Genomic DNA, 12,285 nt, shown 5'->3' on the forward strand with positions numbered 1-12,285 from the left:
ATTCCTGTGCTCGTCCACATGCTGTCGGATCAGGTGAACAATTTTAGTTCAGGTCAACAAACTTGAGGACACACCTCGCCTGAGTGAGGAGCAGGGGCTATAAAAGTGAGCATCAAACAATATCAGATATAGCCTCAAGATGCTCCCCAGTCTTTTGACAGACAAGGAGAGAGTTTTCTAAGCCATGGTGAGGGTGGCTGCACAGAGGAGGAGGGCACAGCCCAGAGTGCAGAGAGGCCTGCTGCCCTTCAAGAGAGACTGGGAGGGGCCGGGGCGGGGGGCTGAGATGGAGGGGCTGGGGGAACGGCAGGCAGACAGAAGGAAGTGCTTGGCATTCAGTTCGGACACCCAACACTCTCTGTGAACACTGGGTACAATTTTCCTTTTGTCTCACTTGTTTCCTTTTGTCTTCCTGCAGCTGCTCCAAATGTTACCTGGATTTGCAATTTGCATGAGACAGAAGCAGAGGGCCTGGAGTTGTCCTGAGCTGACCAGCATCTCGGCTGAGCTGGTCACAGGCCCCCACCAGCTCCAGAGCGGGTGGGGTCAGAGGGAGGACAGAGGCACTTGGGGCAGGAGACACAGCATAAGCAAAGATTGCAACAGGAAGGCATGTGGAGTTGTGGGTACAGCACCAACTTAAAAAAAATCTTACAATTTTATTTGTCAATTCTAGCTCAGTAAAGCTACTTGCTCTCTCAGCACCAACTTTAAAGTTGGGGCCCTCCTGTCAGTTAGCTCTGTCATCTGGATTAAGATGCTTTGCTCTCGTGAGTTTTGACGACAAAATGGACAGAACACTTGGTAGAGTGGTTATGAGGATTGAGTGAGACACATGAGGAGTACCTACTAAGCACCTACTGTGTGCAAGGCCGAAAGGGATTGTCAGGGCACCAGCCCCACTCTGTCATTCTGCCTTCTGTGTTTACAACAATAGTGAATGGCACTTAGGTCCTTTGCTGTCAGAGCAGATCAGGGAACTCAAAACACCTCTCTCTGACATGGTTTTTTTTAAAAGCCAGTGTTTGTCAAAGACTAGGTGTTGATCTTTCTCCCAGCAAGAGCCCAGAGGGCTGCCACTCTGTAGACTGTCCCAGAGGGTCCTATTGTGAGGAGGGACTGGTCCCCGGCCTGGAGGAAGGGCCTGTGGGTGGTGGAGTTGAAAAGGCCAATTAGAACTGATTGTGGAGAGGGCTTTTTGATGTGGACTCCCACTCTGCAGAGGCTATAGGCAGACCACTGAGTCACGTCCAATGGAACAGCCATTGGACAAGAACATTCACTCAAGTGAAAGGCTCCCGACCCCAGTACCACCCCAAGCCATCCACGTTCCCCATTACTGAACTTAGACCAGCCAAGCCAGAGACATTGAGCCTAAATGTTGCCCAAATCGAAGAGGAGAGAAAGAGAACAAGAATGTTTTTTTCACTGGGCTTACGACATAGCTTGGAACATTTCTAAAGTCTGAGCTACTTAGATTAAAAAATAATGACACGGAGCAATTCAACACAGAAGCCAAGGCTGGGAGTAGAAGAGGACGCCACCCTGTGAGAGGCAGTTTGGCAATGGTGGTCACAACCTCACATTCTGACCAACAAACATTAGATGAAGCAATTCCACTCCAAGGATTTACCATTCAGACATTTGTACAAATGACCAATTTAATGTTACTTGTTGATTGCAAAATTATTAAAAGATTTTAAACAACCTAAATGTCTACCAATAGAGGACTTAACAAATAAACTCTGGAGTAGAATCCTGTGTAAATATATAGACGTGTGCACATGAACATGTGTGTACTGTCTATGCATGTAAACATCTATAAGAAATGTCAAAAAAGCAAGTTGCAGAACAATGTGCATTTGCACATTCACATATAAACAGCTCTGGAAGGATCTGCAAGAAATGAATCACACTAGTGGCTTTTGGAGAAAAGAACTAGGTAGCTGGGAGACAAAAGCAGAGGGAGAAACTCAGCATTTACTTATTTATTTTATGCAATTTGAATTTTGAACCACACGAGTAACGTAGCCTATACACAACATTAAATTAAAAAATACTTGCCTTACAATTCCACTGCTGTGATTATACCCTAAGAACCCCGAAACACCAATCCAAAAGAACCTATGCCCCCCAATGTTCACAGCAGCACAATTTACAATAGCCAAGTGCTGGAAGCAACCTAGGTGCCCATCAGTAAATGAGTGGATCAAAAAACTATGGTACATTTTTATACAATGGAATTCTATGCAGCAGAAAGAAAGAAGGAGCTCCTACCCTTCACAACAGCATGGATGAAACTGGAGAGCATTATGCTAAGTGAAACAAGCCAGGCAGTGAGGGACAAACACCCTATGATCTCACCTTTAACTGGAACCTAATAAATAAAACAAATAAGCAAGCAAAATATAACCAGAGACATTGAAATTAAGAACAATCTGACAGTAACCAGAGGGGAGGGGGGAGGGGATTTTGGGGGGAAGGGTTTTCAGGAACAACTATAAAGGACACATGGACAAAACCAAGGGGTGGGGGTGGAAGCAAGGGAGGGAAGTGGGGATGGCTGGGATTGGGGGGGAATGGTGGAGGGGGAAATGCAGACAACTGTAATGGAACAACAAAATAATTTTAAAAAATAGTTACCTTAAAAACAAATGAACATTTGTTGTCTTTTGATGAATAAAAAAGATAAACAAAATGTGGTATAAACATACAGTGGGATTATTGTCTTAAAAAGGAGTGAAATTCTGACACGTTCTTCAATATGGATGAAACTTAATGAGATTATGCTAAGTGAAATAAGCCAGACACAGAAAGACAAATTCTGTGTGAGTCCACTTATATGAGGTGCCTATGGTAGCCAAATTCATAGAGACAGAAAGTAGAATGGTGGTTACCAGCAGTTAGGGGAAGGGAAATGGGGAGTTAGCGTTTAATGGGTACAGAGTTTCAGTTTTACAAGATCAAAATAATTTTGGAGATTGCATGCACAAGGTGAATGTACATAATGTGCTGAACTGGACCCCTAAAAATGGCTACAAAGGTAAGTTTCTTGTTCACCACTTGACTAGATCAATGTTATCATCCCACCCATGACTGCTCAGAGTGCAGTAGGGTAGTGTTGAAGGATTTCGACAGTCTGCTTCTCTGATTGCAAACCTAGATGATCTAACTGCTCTCTGCTTTCACTTTATAATCTGAAAAGTAGGAGCACGATTTCCCAACTCTGATATCTTAACTGGGTTATTACATCTTGATGCCCACCCAGGTTTCCAGCCACTAGGATAAAATCAGCCCTCTGGGATTGCCTACCCTTATTTTGTGTCCTTCCCCTTCCCCCGGTTTGAAGAAGGCTAACGAGTTAAGTTAGTGTTTGTAAAAATGCTTCGAGTCTCCTAGATTTAAATAACATTAAGTAAGCAGAATCCTTTTGATTATATCGGGCAAGCCTGATTGTATGTTTTCTGTATGAAGGCTGTTTGTGATGGTTATTCGCATACAAAGCGCAGAGCAGAAAGCAGAGATCATAGAAGCCTCTGGCCAAACTGTGAAGTTGGCCCTGAAGTGCAGAAGCAGCATCGAGGTCCTGAGCCCTGTCACCACCATCAGCTCCGTGAGAAAGGTGGCGGAGAGGTGGGAACGATGCACAAAAAGCTCACATCAATTCTCTCTGTGCCCCTGCCAAATACTCCTATAACATCCTGTACCAAAGTGGCAAACCAAATAGAACATGCCATCTCCATGGGCTAAAACTTGTAGGTTACATTAGACCCTGAAATTAACATTAAAAACCAAACTGCTTATTTTTGAAGTGCTTTTCACAAGCCAGCCAACTCAATCCCTGATTAGTGTGGTGGGGAGCTGTCAGAGTCTTTACATCTTCCGGCACCAGCCCTAATTAAGAGCCTCCCATTACCAGCTACTCCCAGCCTTTCCCTCCTCACTGGGAGGACCCAGAATAAAGGAGAGGCCTATTCTCTCCTCCCTTGACCTAGACTGACTTGAGTGGGAGTTTTAAAGCTGGTGCCTATTCTCTCTCTCCATACCAAGTCTAAATTCCATTGCCTGGCTTTCCACGCCTGTTATGACTGGATGCTACCTTTGCAACCAGCCAGCTTCTCTCTCCTGCCTTCTCCCTATCCCCAGGGCCTGGGGGCGGTGTGTGTGTGGTGGTGGGGGGGGGCAGAGCTCTGAATCCTCGTTCATATCTCTTCTACAAAGCCAGGCACCAGTCCAACCCTCCACCAGCTCAAATCCATCTTTTCCTCCTCTGAATTCCTATGGCATTTATAGTTAACACCCTACAATTTACAAAACCACTTAATTATATCCTCTTGGGTACTGCTCGGTGATTATTTCTTGCATTTTAGTCTGGCCTTCTGAGCAGATATTGAACACCAGTGGGACAGAAACCATACCTTACACATTTTCATTATGTTCAAAAAGCATGTGATGATAACAATGGTGGCCATTTATTAAGCACTTACTGCATATCAGACACAGCACTTTATATATGTTACCCACTTAATACTCACAATACCTCTAGTGAGGTATTCTCATGTCTGTTTCTCAGATGATAAAACCTATGCTCAGAAAGAGAAACAGGGACATGTGGCCGATAGAGGCTGAGTCTGGAGTCCGATCAGTGGTTTCAAAGGCTTTAGTCAAACTTTCTCACAGATACGAGAAAACTGTAGTAAAGAAAATACTTTCCTAGGATCACTCCCTTATGAAGGGAATGAACTATTACCATTCCCACTGTTCCTAACAAACGTGTGCTCCACTACAGAGGGAGCTCCTGACACAGGGTCTTCGTCTGTTATATTTTGTTTACTGGTGTACCTCCAACCCCGTGGACGGTGCCTGGCTCACAGCTGGTGCCCAGTAAAACCCTTGCTGAGTGAACAAATAAAGTCTAATCAACAAGCCTCTGTTGAGTGCCCACCAAGTGCAAAGAATTGCTAAAGACAATTACTGTGAGAAAAACAATGTAAAAAACACTCCAATTTGCTTGACGTCACTCATTACAAAATACTCATAAAGGATCATTTGAAAAGAAAAATATGACGCAAGCCCAGGTGCCCAGCTTGGTACCAAATCTGTCCTTTCTGACTTGGGAGGGCTGAGGGCCACGTATTCCCTGCCCTTCAATCCTCCCCCTATTAAAACAATCAGTTTCAAACAGAATACAAAGTCCCGAAATGATTACTTGATATTATTTAGATTTTTTTTGGTCTAGGTCATAGCCATGTAAAAGTAATGAAAACAAAACTAAGACTTTGGGGCCTAATTACTGTCAAATTGTCGTTCGCTCCAATTGCTTTGATGGCTTATTCCTTTCTCCAGTGCGGCACAACCTACAGGAGTAGGAAGCCGTGCAGGCTGGCGTCCAGGAGTGACAGAGGAATAGGAAAGGATGGATGGTGGAGATTTTTGGGTTAGCTGCATGTGGGGCTGAAAGGAAGGGAGAAGACACAGGGGGCTGCAAGGGTTCTTGATGGGGCTTCCAGGAGACTCATATCTCCACTGAGAGGGTCAGAGACATGGGAGGGTCCAGTTCAGCTGGAGGAAAGGTGATGAATTTCACTCTCCTACATGCTCCATATGCTTCAGCCATGCCTTTAGTTTGCTTCTAAACCACATCACCTTCATCTTGTCTATTTGAATGAAAGAATGGTCTTCTTCCAGATGTCCCCACGGTGGGCTTACTTTCAATGTGATCTCTTCAGAGAGACCCCTGATCACCCCGTCTGAAGCAGCCATCTAGTTTCCTGCTCCTCCTCATACTTCTTTTCATCACAGCACTCAGCACTACCGGAAGTTTTCCTGCTTCTTTGCTTGTGATCCTCTGCTACAGTGTGAATCCCAGGAGAGTAGAAACTTCCTTCATCTACTTGACTACGCTGTATTTGAAAAGCCCCAATCAGCATCGGGCACAGAGAAAACCCTTGCGGGGAAACCTCGGGTGGTAACCGGGCTGCAGTGGAAAATGTAGGCCTTCAGCTCAGGGAAGAGGGCGGTTGAAGAAGAGAGCTTAGAGTACGGCTGCTGAAGCCAAAAACAGGCACAAGCCCTCTTTTTATGGCCAATTTTGGATAATAACTCAAGCCAGTATAAGAAAATGTTCCCCTAAAAGCATTTTTTTGAGATCGAAACGAAGGAAACACCCCAATCAATCCATGTTCCTTTCTTTGAGAAAGGCTGGCCCAGATCCCGTTGTTTCCGGTGAGACTGTGTACATACGTGGACCTGGAATAACACTGACGCAGGGGAAGACGGAAAAGCAGAGGGTGTGCTCGAGTGCCTCTGAGTTCTCTGTCACTCACGGAACCGTCACATCCCTGTTGCTGCCTGTGCGCTGATGCGGAGAGGCTGCAGGACACAGAATGACAGCAGAAGGGCAGGTGCAGAGCAGTGCACACTGCTTGCTACCTTCTGACTGGAAAGGATGGAACAAAGGAAATACAATTGTGTGAACCCTGAAGGGATACGGGACATGCCAGTAAAAGTAGCCATACACCAGGGCAGGGGAACAGGGTAGGTGGGCAGGGATGGGAGTGAGACGTCTACACGCAGACCTTTTCGTTCCATCCGATTCTCGAACCACGTGCCTGTATTAACTATTGTAAAGAAATTAGGTATTAAAAACCAATGATCCTTGAGTACAGTTGATAGTAATTGGGGACTTGTGGCTCAATGATGACCTCGCCAAGGTTTGGGGCAGGTGATGCTGAAGATTCAGTCTGGGAAGGCTGCGTCAGAGTCTTGGGATAAAGCGTACGCATGAGAGAGGGCACGCTGTATTCACGTCTTCACAGATGAACAGAACTGGAGACTGAGCTGATGTCTCCAGTTCCAGAGGTGGATCTTGACTTGGTTTTCTTCTTTGTAATCAGAGAAAATGCTGCACTGATAATGATGAAGGCTGATTATTCTTCCTTGCATGAATGACACAACCGGTGAAAGTCACCTAAACTACACAACTTGGGTAGGGCCTGAGCCTAATTTAAGCAGGGAGACAGCCTCCCACCGATTTAGTCCCTTTGTTGTTTCTAACAGAAATCTTTGGAAACAAGGTAAACGACCATCAGTAGGAGTCTGGTTAAAGAAAGAAGCAAATGTGGGGCATGAGTACACTGGAACCCCACGTGGCCTAGCCATTAGAAATGACTATACACCTGGCAGTATCTGCTAAAGCTAAACACACCCTTACCCTAAGACGCAGCAATACCACTCCTGTGTATATGCCCAACAGGAATGTGTATGTACACCCACCAAAAACATGCAAAACAGTGTTCACAGCAGTCCCAAACTGAAAACTACCCAAATGTCTGTCCTTAGTAGACCGGATAAGGACAATGCGGTTACAGTCTGCAATAGAATGCCACATAGCCATGGGGGTGGGTAAACAATACTCAGAAGTATACAGATGCATCTCACAAACAGAATGTTGAAGGAAAGAGGAAATAAAGAAATTGTACCATATGATTCCACTTATATGAAGTTCAAAAGCAGGAAAAGCTAAATCCAGGCTGGTAGAAGTCAGAACAAGGTGCTCTGCACCTTGGAAAGGGGCGGTGACTGAAACAGAGGCAGAGAAGCTTCTGGGATGCTCACAAAGTCTGTTTCTCAATCCGACTACTGGTTACATAGGTGTGTTCACTTCCTGAGAATTTGTGACACTGAACGTGTATAATTTGTGCACTTCTGTGTGTATGTTTACACCAAAAAAAAAAAAAAAAGGAAAAATGATGCAGATCTGCATTTATTGACACAGGACGTAGAAAGATGGGCAGGTCCTGTCACAGAGATTTACTCCATTTACGTTGAGTTGTAGGTATCAAACTTAAATGCATCGAAATCTATCCAAAGAAATGGTTCTCATAAGTGTTGACAATGCTTACCTTTGGGTCAGATTTGAGGGTTGTTTTTTTTAATTATTTTCTTCTTTATACTTTTCTGTAATTGTTTTTGCATTTTCACACAGCAAATGTATCATTTTATACTCAGAAAATGTTTTTTATTTTGAAAAAACTTCTGGATTAAAAAGAAAATAAAAACCTCCTTTCTATTTTCTTTAGATGGGAACCAGTAAATCCCAGGGATATCATGCACTCGGTGTGCATCTAACACACTTTGCAGTCGTCTCAGTTCTTAAGTGCTTCCAAGGCCAACTCTGAACAGACTGGTCACCGTCCTTCAGGTCAGTGGCCAGCATGCACTTGTGGTAAAACATGAGGGTGATGAAGGGGAGAGGACAGAGTATCTGAGAGTTCATGGTAAATAAATGAGTCCATTGGTTAAAGGAAAGTAATCTCTCCACCATTAATCTCCCTTCTGCCTCTACCTCACCTGCTTTCCACGGCGCTACTTCTCTCTCGCTCAGGCCCAGGGCATTCCACCAGTTTTCTCCCCAGCCCTGCACTCTCTACTTTAGCACAGAGTTTCCTATTTCTCTCTCAACTCTCTGCCATCAAGACCCTTCTCCACAAGTTCACATACTGGAGATTCTTTACACGGGGATAAATTACTTTCTTCTACAATCAAAGTCCAAGCTTAAAATGTAAATAACCTTGGGTGAATTAACACCTAGCCTTAATATTCTCACTAGGGTGTGAATGTCTAATATAATTTCTAAGGAGTAAAATTTGCTTGGGGGATGGGGATGGGGAAAGTGAAGCCCCAGTCCTGCACAGAGCTGGCCAGGTTACCAATAGTAACTTCGCTCCCTCCACTGCAGCCCCCAGGCCTCCACCCAGGCCTGCTTAGAAGATCCCAAGCCACCCAGAAGCAGAAGGCAGCCACCATCACCCTGACCAGAGCTGCATCCATTCCAGACTCCAGATTACAATAATTTGGGAGAGGGTCAACCAAGTCAGAACCCCAGATGGCAGAGGAGCTGCTTTAGCTTAATACTCTTAACTCTTTTTCCTCGGGGCAGGAAAGATTTGAGACAATGAAGGATGAGGCTTTCCAGGCCCCGGACACAACCTTGATCCAAAGCCTGGTCATGGTTTTAATTTTTGTAAATCAAAGCCTCAAGTTTTTCTTTACCTTCTCAGCTGAAGATCTGTTTCCCAGGATGCACGAAAAATAAGAAAAGGTACCAAAGTGGAGACTGCGTGACATCATGTGCCACCTAAACCCTTTGCAGGCAGGCAGGAACCACTGCTTTACTAAATTCCCTTTCCCAAATTTCTCCCTCCCACACACTGCACCCCCCTGCCCCCGCTACAACCATTGTCTTCACAAGATCTTCCCATACTTGGAAAACATTTGTCTAATTATCATCACACATGATGGGCCTATTGCCAGCTGCTTTTTATTTTAACTTCAGATTCTTTCCAGGGTGTTTGTTTTTTTTTCCTTGGGGGTGGAGAACAGGAGAGAGAAGTGTGTCTGTTTTTGCTATTACACAGAACTGATCAGATTTCCTTTTATAATCACAATTAAACTTCCAGACCCAATCATATGAATATTTCACATTTAGAGGATTTGAATGCCCATTGATTTGGCCAGTCTGACAAAACCTTCCAAGTCTGGAGGTGAGAAACTGATCCATGAGGATGAGCAAATCACTCTAGAGACATAAGGAGCACAGATGGACTCGAGAGCCCAAGTGTGAGATCCAGCTCAGCCTTCTCTCCACCAGCTGAGGCTGGGTAGCATGGGGCTCAGTCCCAAATACATGGGCTGTCGTCCATCTAATAGAAAAGGTAAGCCCCAGAGCAGGGTCTTTGTCTTGTTTACCATTGTAGTCCCAGCATGGGCATGGCTGGCATGGTAACGTATGGTGCAAACACTTTTTTGAATATTGAATTACCCTTTGCCATGCCCCTACGGTGTTGGGGGTGGGGTGGAGGAAGGGCATACTTCATTATAGAACCCGTATAGGAGACAGGACCATCAGGAACTAAAACCGGTCATAGCAGCGATGGATGTAGAAGGGGCTTAAGAACAGCAATCCGGCTGACAAAGGAAGGTGTTGGGCTTAAGGATGTTTGGGCAGAGCCAATGCAGTTTTACTTCTATTGCATTTTATTTTAGGGTTCCTCATGAAGTCTAAGGGGGAGGAGAAAAGGGGGGCTCAAACTTCTTACCCCACTTTCTGGCACCTCAACTGGCTCAGGCCAGACATGAGGTATGAACCCGTTTTAACAGGAATCTGGGTTCAAGTGACCAAAAAGAATCAGGGGACTTGGAAGAGATGTTCCTTCTGCTCCCAGGAGTGTGCATTTCTGCCCCTTCAGAGCAGAGAGCATGAGGAGGAACATCTGTGAAATTTAATCTGGCCGGTCATCCTACTCTAGAAATTCAGTTATAATATTTACACATTCTTAAGTGAGAGCATCTTCACTGGGCTTCCAAAAACCTTTCAGAAACCTAAGTTCCCATTCACTGCTCTGCTGCTGCAAAGAATGGCCCCGAGTGCCCAACCCTCCTCCGGGCCTGAAGGGGACATTCACTAGTCCTCTGCAGTAGATGCATAGTATTCTAGAAGGGTTAGTCCTGTAAATCACTTAGACTTCAGTGAGATTTACTTCAATAAGCTAACAGGTAATATAAGGAAAGCAAAAGGTATTTTACTATTTATTGGAGTTTTCTTTCTTCTTCTTTGAGGGAGAAGGGAGGGAAAAGGGGAGTAGTGAGAGAGTATTATTAACTGGGAAAATTATTGCTTGCTGTGTATATGCTAAGAATTAACAGTCTATAATCTAGAAGAGAAACTAGGACAAACACTCCAGTGACTATTAAACATATCTATGTAACATATCTGTGTGGCAGGAAAACAAATTACTGTGAGAGACAGAGAAAGGAATAATTTCAAACCACTGGAGAGTGAGTCGGGTTTGAGCAAGGCCTTGAAGGATTCTGACCAGTGGAGATGGGACAAGGGTCTGCCAAATATTTAGAAGATTTGACAAAAAGGTCTGAAGACAGGAGAGCTGAAGGAATTAGGGTTCTAGAGAAGAAGGTCAGACAAGTGCTCACAGGAGAGGGCTGGCAGGAGGGCAGGGAGGGGGGCTGAGGTCATCCCAAAGAAGTCTCGCCAGCCAGGCTGAGACACGGCCCTCCAGTGGGTCTGCTGGGCTCTTGCTCCAGCAGCAATCTGCTGCCGTGTGACTCAGTGGCTGCGGAAAGCCATGGAGGCCCTGGGTCGAAGTCGGCCTTAGATGACTGATGTGGTGGCAGTGCTGGGTGGGCTGGAGGCAAGGAATGGGAGGACTAGGCCGTCTGGCATGCTGTCCCAGTGGTGCAAGTGAGGAGGATGATGGGGCTGACCTGGAGTGGCCGCAGAGGAAAGGGAAAGAACAGGTGAAAGTCATTCTGTGGGAGAGGAAAAGGATGGACTTGGGGAACAGGGAGAGAGGGGACTGGGGTTCTTGGTGTGAAGGAAGGAGGACAAGTAAGCCCTGAGTTTGACAGGCTAGCAGAAGGCAAGGTGGATGGACATGCTGGGCAGGACTAGGGATAAGGGATGTGACAAGTAAGAACTTCTGGGGGGGGGCTCTCCTAGAGACCTGGGACAGTCGGCAATTGCGCAGGACTGCCAGATGACGGAAGCAGGGCAAGGAAGGAGTGGGCAGGCCTTTGGCAAAAGCTTGTAATTTTTTTCCAGAACAATTTGAGAGAATCTGCTAACAGTGGTTGCCTCTAAGGAGGTGAATTGGGAGGCTGAGAGAGATGACGTTTCCTATTACACCCATTTGTATCTTTTGAATGTTGAATTTTTTGTACGCACTCTCTATCAGAATTAAATTTGCAAATACTGGGATCCACAGCACCGGGAAGGGCCAGCTGTTTCTCACCGACGCGTCCCCAGCCTGGGAAGCGTGAGGGAAGCTCAGTGTTTCAACCCCTTCCACCCCTCATCTCGCCTCCCCGAGAGAGTGAAAGTCTTTTCAGCTTGGGGGCTTCCATTTCATTACCTCCACCCAAGAAACATAACAAAGTTCTCAGTTTCCTCTGAGTAGTCTAGGAGTCAAGGGCGTTTTAGTTAGGCTACCTCTAAGCTGGGCGTCACTGTGCCAAAATCTGGCGCAGGATGAGAGAGGGCGTGACAGGTTGGGAAAAGAAGCTGCGGGGAGAGCCCCCCGCCCGGCCCTTACTCAGGGTTCGAGGGGACCCGGGAGGCAGCTTTAGGATCCTCCTCGTCATTCCTGCTTCCTCCTTAAAGCCATGCTGGCGGTGGGGCAGCACAGTTTCGTCCCAGTAGCCGCTTCACAGAGAATGGGTCGCACCTCCCAGGGTGTCCAACTCCTTGGGTTCCCCTGGGCCTTCCCT

The sequence above is a fragment of the Artibeus jamaicensis genome, unplaced genomic scaffold (genome assembly GCF_021234435.1).
Source record: "Artibeus jamaicensis isolate MK-2021 breed Jamaican fruit bat unplaced genomic scaffold, CSHL_Jam_final scaffold_369, whole genome shotgun sequence".
Lineage (NCBI taxonomy): Eukaryota > Metazoa > Chordata > Mammalia > Chiroptera > Phyllostomidae > Artibeus > Artibeus jamaicensis.